An 11033-nucleotide genomic window follows, 5' to 3' on the forward strand; every position below is an offset into this window, starting at 1 on the left:
AGATACTCTTCCCCTTCTGCTCACATCCACAGGATGATCATTGCAACAGGAAATGACGGCCAAACAGACAATAAAGACAAGACAGGAAATAGGATAAGCTTATGTAATTTAATTAATTTAGTAAAACATATATTTCACATAAATCTAATATAATTCAATAGTCAATCATGCAACAACCAATCATGCATTTCCAACCATAATCATACATCAATGCATGCAATGACTGACCACTTTACTCTGACTGTCCGGACTGTATGAAATTTGTGTAGCTACAACGTTTTTGCACCCGGGTGATGTAGTAACTGGGATGCCCTCAACAGCTGCCACCCGGGGTTAGTCCATTATACTTCGCTCATCTTAACCTTATGGACTAGGACCTCCTGCCATTCTCACACATGATTTACTCCTCTCTACTTCAGAATGAGTAATCATAGAATATCAGGATAAACGCCACCTTAGCATGACCACATTCATACTTTACCATTCCATAACAAATCCTGAGATATTCCTCCCTGGAATACTCTTTCACATCCATACTATTCCATTCATATCACATTTTAAATATCATCATATTTCATCATCAATACAATCAGACTGAACACTGAAAACAAGATCCCATCTTAGAACAACAATGAAAGAAATAACTTCCATCTTAGAAGCAAGATCGAACGAGAGAATACTTTTTTGAATAATCTAACAGAACACTTAGCGTAAGACCGAGCGGTCTTTCACTTATTCACAGAACAGGACCTAACGGTCCATATAGGATAAGACTCATCAGAAGCCTAACACTTACGATAATACGGAACGTTTACTAGCTACTCAACAAGTATGACCGAAAGGTCTTTACTAAACCAAACTCAAAGAATGTATGGAATACTATAGAATACATATAATTAAACCTAATCAAAAATGATGAAAGCTTTTATTCGAGACCTAATAGTTTAAACTGAACACTACAAACTAGGGTCGAACACTTTTATTCCAAAAATGGTGTAATTGAGTATTTTGATGAGACCGAGCGCTTGGTTTAAAACCGAGCACTACTGAGACCGAATGTCTGGTTTAAGACCGAGCACTACTGAGCTTATACCAAAATGAATGAATATATATATATATATATATATATATATATATATATATATATATAATACAATTACTTAACACTTATTTTCAATAAAGAATAAATATAATTTCTACGACTTTAAGTATTATAGAATATCTTAACTAAGCTAATCACAAAGAGGAATCTATACTTAGACCGAACACTTATTTAATAGTATACTAGGAGAAAAATCGATCGGTCATTAACTGAAATTCTCTACAGAAGAAGAATCCAGTTCAGACCGAATACCCAAATGAAAAACCGAACGGTCAATAATGACTCTCAGTTTCAAACACATAAACTACGCAGAATGTTGCAGATTGAAGATCAAACCCTATATCAACCCAGTTTACACCCTTTATCATCCATTCACCATACAGACAAACATACAACCACATTTATAATTCATCTCAACCAAATATATATACAGAACACCAAACACCCAAGCCAACATTCAAAACAAAGAATCATAATTGAATTAAATAACTTTCCCTTACCTTTAACAGAACCGAACAACTTCTACACATCCAACAAATTTGTTTGATCCGCAAAAGAATCCTAAGAACACCTATGAACCACCGATTGGTGAAAGAGGACCAAGCGTAAAACCACAATGAAATCAGAAAAGGAAGAAAAAGAATATGGAGCACATGCAACAGGATGGTTCTTTGTATGTAACAAAAAATCAGAACTCGCTAAAACCAGAGAACGTAACTTACCAGTTCTAAACACAATTGATCGGTTAGATAGGAAGCTCTTGACGTCTGAATCGTCTAGGAAGCTTCTAATCACCGACTTGATGAGTCTTCAGTGAGAAAATCTAGAGAGAAGAGAGAGGAAAGGTAGAGAATTATGTTTTAGAGAGATACATAGTCTGAAAATAATGAGACTATCTTTGTTTAAATTTTCTATTTATGTACTCGTGCAATACTTGATCTATTTATTTGGAGACATTTGTCTCCTTCATAACCCTAAATTTTATGGACTCTCGCCAAAATATTGGTTAGAAATAAATTATAATTATTTTTTTTACTTTTAGCCAAAGTGTGACTTTCAAATAATTTTTGAAGTTATGCTCAAAGTTATGATAAATTATAATAAGATTTTATGAAGTTAATTTTCAAACTCATGTACATTTAATCAATATTACTATCTTTCACTCCAGAAATGATTATTATTATCTTATCATTGTTTGATCATTGTTTGGTAAATGAATATGTGGACTAAAAATAACCCGAGTTCTGTAGATAATTAATTAACTAATGAAGAAGAACGAATTTGTCTATATTATTTTATTCAACAAAACAATTTTGAATTCAAAGTTCCACAAACCAAGAGTGAAATTAAGCAAGCCCTGTTCATGCATGCTGTACTCCAACCAAAAACAAAACATTTGGATAATCTAAAAAATTGATAACAAAATAGTCTTAGAATACCCATCCAGAATTTATCCTATTTGTTGGTCACGTTAATATCTTATCCATTCAATTTAACGTTTCAGCCGTCCATCTGTCACCTGCACTGGGTGGTTTATCACTTCCTACTCCCAATATCAATATTTCTTTATCAATTTAACTAAATAATTAATTGACCAGTCAAACAGATTTTATTATATCTAACCATTGTTATATATAATTTGATAAAAGTATATTATTTTAGTTATAAAAGCAACTTTTTACTCTTAAATTAACTATATATATATATAATATTTTTTTGTGTGTAAGTGAGAATAGCTGTTGTAACTAAAGTAATGCTAATTAAATAGTTTACACTAAAAGTATTAAAGAAAATATCAACTTCCATGTGGTGCATTTAAGAAGTATAAAGAACTATTTTAAGTATTAGATAATTAAGGAAATACCAGAAGCTCTCCAACCTTATCCACTGATATTGGAGTGGATGAGTTTTTCTTTTAATTAGATGTCTATTAATTGAAATTGCAGAAAAAAATTGGCGGCAATAAAACAAATGGAGACTAAATAACTGTTATTATAGTCCCCAAATCATTCAAAATATTATTCTCGAAGTATAAATATTCTGATTTATGCACAGATTTTGTTCCCATATTTTTCACTACACAGAATATTGTATTAGTAGGGTTTTCTATCATTAAAAATATGATCAATTTGAGTAGCGCAATTAATTATGCATCATCAAAATTAAAAATTAGCAAAGATACATTATTACTTCTAGAATTAGGAAATTTGATCAATGTAATACAATTGTTATCTAATTTTATCATAATTTAAAAAAAGTATATACACTCATGAGTAACTTATATTTAGATGACAGAACTTGTGCAACTTTTATTCACTTTTATTCAATTTTATTCAAATATAATTTTTTTTTAAGAAACTTACATGAGTAATTCGTGTTTATACAATACCACTTTTTTTAAAATAAGTAAATATAAGTATTTAACCTCTGTTTATCAACATACTTCTAATTACATAAATTGGAATTTCTTTTCAATGATTACTCATCACTTAAATTCATTTTTTAAATATTTCAAATATTAACTTTTCTCAAAATAAATAAAATAACTTATAATGAGAAATCTTTTCTTGTCAAACGATATCAAAGTTCGTTTAATGAATAAATATTAGAAAAATATTTTCCAAAATTTTGTTAATGAAGTATCTTGTTCGCTTAGTGAATAAGATCAATGAAAACAATTTTTATAAATTTGTATAGTGTATCTCATCTCGTTTAGTGAGTGATATTTTTCTAACTTTTAATTAAAATACTATAGCGAAATATTCACTCGTCTAACGAATGAAGCTTCTCTTGCATCTTTAACTTCGTAAGTTATGCTCTTCTTAATGAATTTTACATAATTTAGAACTCAATATAAATATTTAAATATATTTTAATACTTGTATAAAAAAAATCAAACAAATTATATGATTCTATTTTGATTGTCCTAATAAAGATTTGTCTAGAATTCTTAAACATTATATGCAACTACAAAAGCTACACATGCAACTAAAAAAGATAAAAGACTTTAAAAGAAACAAAATATAAACTTTATCTGACATATTAATCGAATAGAAAGATAAATTTTTGTCTTCTGAAAACCTATAATATATTAAAATCTTCAAACAAATAAGGTAAAAATTTAAAAAGATATAAGAGAAAAAGGTTTTACTCTTTAGAAATAATAATTTTTATAAAACGAAACTCAATTTAACTTATTTCTATTTATACTAAAAAAATTATAATAAAATAATCAAATATTTATTATAAAAATCACTTTTCTTCTATAACATTTTTTAAAATGTTACAATACATACATACATATACATACATACATAAATATATATATATATATATATATATATATATATATATATATATATATATATATATATATTTAAGTACCATGATTGTGATGTCATTCCTCAACATAAGTTTATATGGACCAACTTATTGTGCTATATAATTATTTAATATTTAAAGATAATTTTCTATTAATTTCCAAGGTTAATTTTTTTATTATGAATATAAAGTATCACCGATCCTAAATTATAAGCTAATTTTTCATCATTATTGAATTTGTCTCGATTTTACTATTGTTTTTAAAAATATTAATTAAGATATTTATTTATTTTCTAAAACACAATGAGTCAACGTTCCTTTTTTTTTGTATTTGGTGTTAGTTAAAATATTTTATCAGAAAAAATTAAAATTAAAATTGTTTATTCAATAAAATTTTAAATAAGTTAAAATGAACGAAATTTAAATTTAATATTTTCTATTTCCATCCAAAAACAAGGGAAGTAAAATTTAAATAAACATTTGTTTATTTCGGCCCTTTCTATTTTTTAGTATTATGGTAAATGTTTTTAGTGTGATAATTATTATAGAACCTATGTATAAAAAGTTACGATAACTACTTTTTTAACCGTTTTTAATTGTTTTTGTCTCTTATTATAGAAAATATGGAGACCATTATAAAATAAAACTGATAGCATTGAGAAAAAAGATAGCATAAAAGATTTGTGTCTTGTTACTTATAGGAAAATTTGTATTTATACATATAAAATTTAACAAAAAAATACAAATCAAATGATTAATACAAATATGTAAACGTTAATCAAAATTGTAGCAACATTGATTTAATAACAGAGACATAAATGTTTTAGGGTGTTACTCCCTCCACCACCACATTTTCTCCCTCCACCTCCCCAATTCTATTAAATATTTTTTGAATTACAAAACTAACCTTTTATAATTACAAAAATAACCTTTTTCCTTTTTAATCCTAATTATTTACTTTTATAATTAAACTAATAAATAACTTTTTATATAATTATAAAATTATTAAAAAATACAAAAAGTCATATATAAAAATATATATTATACAAAAACCCTAACTATATATAACGTGCAAAATAAAAAAAAATCTAAATATATACTAATAAAAATAAAGATCCTCAAAAATACATTATTAAAACACATCAAAATATATTCAAAAATATTATATCAAAAAATATAAATTATATTATTTAAATATCTTCAAAATTAATATAAAAAAACTGTAAAATATAAACCGTAATCTTTAAACGGATGTGAGCATCCGTTTAAGGGAAAACGGATGTCAACATCCGTTTAAGGAAAAACGGATGTCAACATCCATTTAAGGAAAAACGGATCCGTTGACGGATGCTCACATTCGTTTAAAGATTATAAGGTTTATATTTTAGGGTTTTATTACGCACCTTCACGTCCTCTCACGCCTTTGAACCAGCACCTTGAAACACCACAACAGTCACGGCTGAAGACGAATTGCTTTCCCCACTTTCAATCTTACTAAATACAAAGTCCACTACACTCTCACGTCACAATTCTATAAAAGAGAAGAAGAAGTGGAACATGAGAGACAACCCAAAGATAGTGGAACGTAAGAGATAACCTGGGAAAAATAATAAAGAGAAAGAGGGAAGAATGATAAAGAGAATGAATGTACGTGAGATTTTAAATAATATTAACCCTAAAATTTTAATAAGGGTAAAATAGGGATTAAAAATAAAGAAAAGGATAAAAGGGGAATGGGGTGGTGGAAGAAGCAAGTTGTGGTGGTGGAGGGAGTAACACCCAATGTTTTAACTTCTGAATTTTCGCTGGCATATGACTAATGAGAATACGCAGTTGTACCATGAACTACCCAGACACTAAAAAAAAAACAACAATTCACACGAGACAGAAGAAAAGCCCAAAGTAAAGAAATGGAACAAGGTCTGTGGTTGTTAAAGCCCAAGCAGAATACTGAGAAAGAATGAGTATTTCTATCAGTCTTCTTTAAATATATTCAGCAATATTTTAAGTTCATTTTATGTATTATGTTCGATTCCTTTAATTCTTATTTAAGAAGTTTTCAGATGAAAAATTATATTTCTATTTTCTGCCCCATAATTTTTCGCGATTCTTCCAATTACTGTAATTTATTTACATTTTAGGGTTCTGTTACAGAAATTAATGGAAAAGTTTTTAGATGTTGAAAATGGAAAGTGCAAAGATGATGAAAGTTGCTGGGAAGATTGGTAAAAAATTTAAGCTTTGGTTTTTATTAGTTTTTTTGTTCAGTATCAAGCAAAAAGTGTTTGCTTTGTGTGTGCATAAATGGTTGTATCCATTTCAGTGATGAAAGTGAACTTGATGGGAAAGATAAGGCAAAAGGAAGGTTGAAAGTTTCTTTATTTGCAAAGCCAAACCGATCAAACAAGTTTCAATAAACTAGCATGAAAATTCTCGAGATTGATTTAAAAACCATGTAAGTGCCTCTTTAATTAGGACCAATCTAAGTTAAAATTTGTTTACGGAAAAAACAATAAAAATATGATACTTTCGATGAAAAGAATATTTGAATAATAAAATCCTAATACGACTTTCTTATAATTTCGTGTTATATACAAGTAAATGATTTAGTATTTGTTTCGGATCGAAAGTTATTTTTTTATATTTTATGTTATTTATTTTGTTTTAATTGTCGTTCTTCTTGTAATACTTTTTTGTTTTTCACTTAAAAAGTTCAAACCAAATGAATACATATTAAAGATATTTTGACGCTTAAGTATTAAATATTCATAAATGTAATTATTTATATTCTTACCTTATTTTTATATTTATAGATTTCAGAGTTTGATTAAGACAGTTCAATTAGGACTCAATGTCCCATAAGTATGCTTTACTTTTGTTAATTATGTTGAGTTTATATTAATGACTTTAATATTATTTTGAAGATTTTAGAATAATACTATTGATGAAAAATTGACCAACTTCACTTTGAAATGCATGGAATGGTCTATACGGTCTAATATTAGATGTTAATTACAAATTAAATCATTGTCAAAACTCCCAAAGTAATCAATTATCCATAGTAATAGTTCTTTAAAAAAAATGACAAAACTAATTAAAAGATTTTACAAAGTTTTGGTTAGAACATTCATAACTTAATTCCTAAAAGATTATATCGTACTAACTTTACTTTTTTTAATTTACATGTAAAAAAGTTTATCTATGTTACAAATCTTATCCTTAAATTTCTTGCAAGTAAACTATACAGCTAGCAAAAGCAACCTAAACTATGTCGAGGCTAACAGTAGTTTAAAGTGAAGGGTCCCACAAATGCACGTACAGTATTTGGGCCTTTATTTAGGAGAAAGTAATTGGCCCAAAAGTTACATTATTTGAATAGGCAGAACATGACATATCATTGTCCGAAAACTTTTTACGTATAAATCGAAGAACATGATAGCATTTTATTTAGGATAACAATGTTTCATAATCATGAAGAATAGTGGATTCCTATGCATCGAGTTCTGGAAAATTGAGTAGTTTCAAGTATGCCTAATATTTGTTTGATGTTCAATTAGACTACTAATAAACCAAATCTGCATATTTTATAGCTCAATGAGTAGTACTTTAGAATAATTCCATTGTTAATATTTTCCAAAAGTAAAAAATTGATGCAGCAAAAGGTAAGATAAAAGAGAAACAGCCTTTTTCTTCCTTTTGGTTTGCGCCATGGTAACTTTTATACCTGAAATTTAGTCCCCACAGTTGCACCATCTCTTAAAAATGCCTTTCAATAAACAAAAGAAGAGAAAGAAGAATAAAAGTTGACACTGAAGCAGGGAGCAAAGCGCATGTACTTTTCTGAAAGGTTAAACTCAAAGTGGACTACAAAGTTGTTTCTTCTGCATCTCATAAGTCAATTTCATCAGTGTTATTACAAAAAAATAATCATAAAAAATTAATTTTTATATCTTTTATAAAAGAAGAAAATAAATAAAAATAATAATATCAAATGTAAAAAAATTGTGTATACCAAAATATTAATTATCTTAATCAACTTCTAAACTTTATATATCTTTTCTGTCATGTGCTCAGTGCCTTTCTTTCTTTTTCTTCTTTCTCTCTTCCATTCATCCATTCTTAAATTTACCTAACTAATAGTTTAAAATTGATTATTACTATAAATGTTAAAGTAAAGTTGGTCTAGCAGGTCGAAAAATCTCTAAAAATAATTACATGAAGCTAAAAAAAATTACCTATTTTGAATTGGATTACTTTTCACTTGCAATCTAAACAAGTTTAGTTGGATCGATCTATTTTATAAAATAAAAAATAAAATTAAAAAAGTAATATTAATTTTTAAACGATGATGTGTTTATTATAATTTTTATTTATGTATATGTTAAATTGTTATTAAAAATTTAAAATACATATTTAAGTTTTACCAAAATGATCCTTTTAACTTTTGTTTTCACCTGTACGAACGAGTCAGGTTAAAAAATAATTGTGCATTTAGAAAACGAGTTGAGATGCATTTTTTTTGGTGAAAACTATTGTTTTGATATTAGTATAAAATAAACCATTATATTGATGGCATATTAATACTATTCTCCCATTATAATGGAATTTTATTTTAACAGTTTATATTAGTATTTATTGTCAAGCATTCTTTATTTTTACTTAAAGTTAAGATAGAATAAAACACAATGTAACTTTTGTAAAAAAAAAGTTAAAAATTTGATCAGTCAGATATGATCACATGTGAGAATTATCAGTATAAAAACTTTTAAATTTGATTAACTGTGAGTATGTATGAAGGCAATTTTAGTATTACTCTTTCGTTTTTCTTACAGGAAGAATCCAAACTAGAAAGGAGAATCGAAAGAAACTCATGTTTTAATGATAATAATATTTTTCACAATATTTTAATAACGTATCATATGTAATTGGTCCAAATTAATGATTATGATTATTATTATTAATTATAAAATAATTTTAAATTAATAAAATAATATTAAAATATTAAAATAATATTAAAATATTGTTAAAAAAATATCCTATTTTAACATTGACTTAGTTCAGTATCACCACGCCTGTTGGTCTAAATTATCTTGATTTTTTTAGTTCTTCAAATAACTTTTCAATTTCCATGTAAATCAACCCTGACAATTTCTTGTCCACTAAAGTGGGAAAGAAAATAAAGTTAATTAGTTTCTCTATTAAAAATTTGATCTTATCTATCAAAATTATTTGTTTGGTCAGAAGAAGCAACGAAATAGAACAGTAGTTGAAATGAAGAAGGTAGGGGGAGTTGAACAATGCAGTGAGTTGAATTTGGTTAGCAAGAAAAGAAGGAAAAAGGGTGCATTGAGGTGTGATGTAATAGTAAATAGTAAGAGAAGCTGGTGTTAATAATTTTGCATTGTTCCAATGATTTAATCATAGCTGTGTCTGACAGTGATTCAGAAAGAGAGAGAAAGAGGAGAAAAAGTGATGGTCATGTCATGGTGGTGGGAAGAACGGATCCTGATATCTTCTGGGTTTCTTGTTTGAACTTCCAAAGGGTGAAAGAAGGTATTAAATTATGGTTGGAGGGTTAGATTTGAAACAATAAATAAGGGAAGTAAAATGGGTTGGTGTCATAAATGCATGCACACACACAAGTAGCATAGAAAAAGAAGAAGAAGATGGTAATGGTAATTATTTGTGTGGGAGTTTGTTGTTGTGATTCATTATATTGGGGTTTGGACGAGTGAGTTTTTCTAAGCCAAGAGCGTGGCTTTGTGGTTGTGGGCGTGATGAGTGCGACGTTTCACACGACAAAAAGGAAACATTAAATCATACTTCCTCTGCTGTGTCACTCACTATTTTTTCAATCAACTTAACATTTTCTATCATCCTCTAATTTTCTAGGTCAAAAGTTTTTTCTTTTTTACTTGATTTTTTGAAAGTCATTTGGTTGAGTTGAAGAGAAGATATGATACCTTGGATTCTTAAGTAGTGGAAGGAAGGTAGGTCCTTACTACATCAATGAAATAAAAAGATAAACTTAATTTCTATCTCTTTTTTCCCAGCAAAAACCAACTAAACTAAACCATTTTATTTACTGTAAAAAATTAGCTAATATAAATTATTCATGTTAATCTAACTGTGTCTTTTTTATAAAACCAACCCTTATACACATATGTCCTGTATTCTAGGTTTTACTATTGTAGTTTTGTTTTTTCTTTAAGAATTAAAAAAATGATAAAATCTGCATTTTTTTTGTCTATTGATTTTGACTATTGTATTAATACAGGAATATATTAAATATATTTTTCCAATCAATATCGTAATTCTGTCTTTATTCTCATCCTCTCTACATGACACGCACTTGAAAATTAAGGTAATAGTTGAGATTTTATGTAATGTGTGAAGTTAAATAACTACTGTGATAAATGAGTAGCAACCATAATACTTGGAGATATCATATAAGCCCTCTTATTATATAACCGATATTATTAGTTATATTCATGTGAAAGACAATGTAAAAGAAGAACTTTACTTTTTAAGGATTAATTTTGAATTTCATTAATTTTAGAGATTAGTTTTAAGTTTCATTGTTTTATAATCAAGTTTTAGATTTCATTGT

The sequence above is a fragment of the Vigna umbellata genome, chromosome 2 (assembly GCF_029865625.1).
Source record: "Vigna umbellata cultivar VRB3 chromosome 2, Vumbellata_1.0, whole genome shotgun sequence".
NCBI lineage: Eukaryota > Viridiplantae > Streptophyta > Magnoliopsida > Fabales > Fabaceae > Vigna > Vigna umbellata.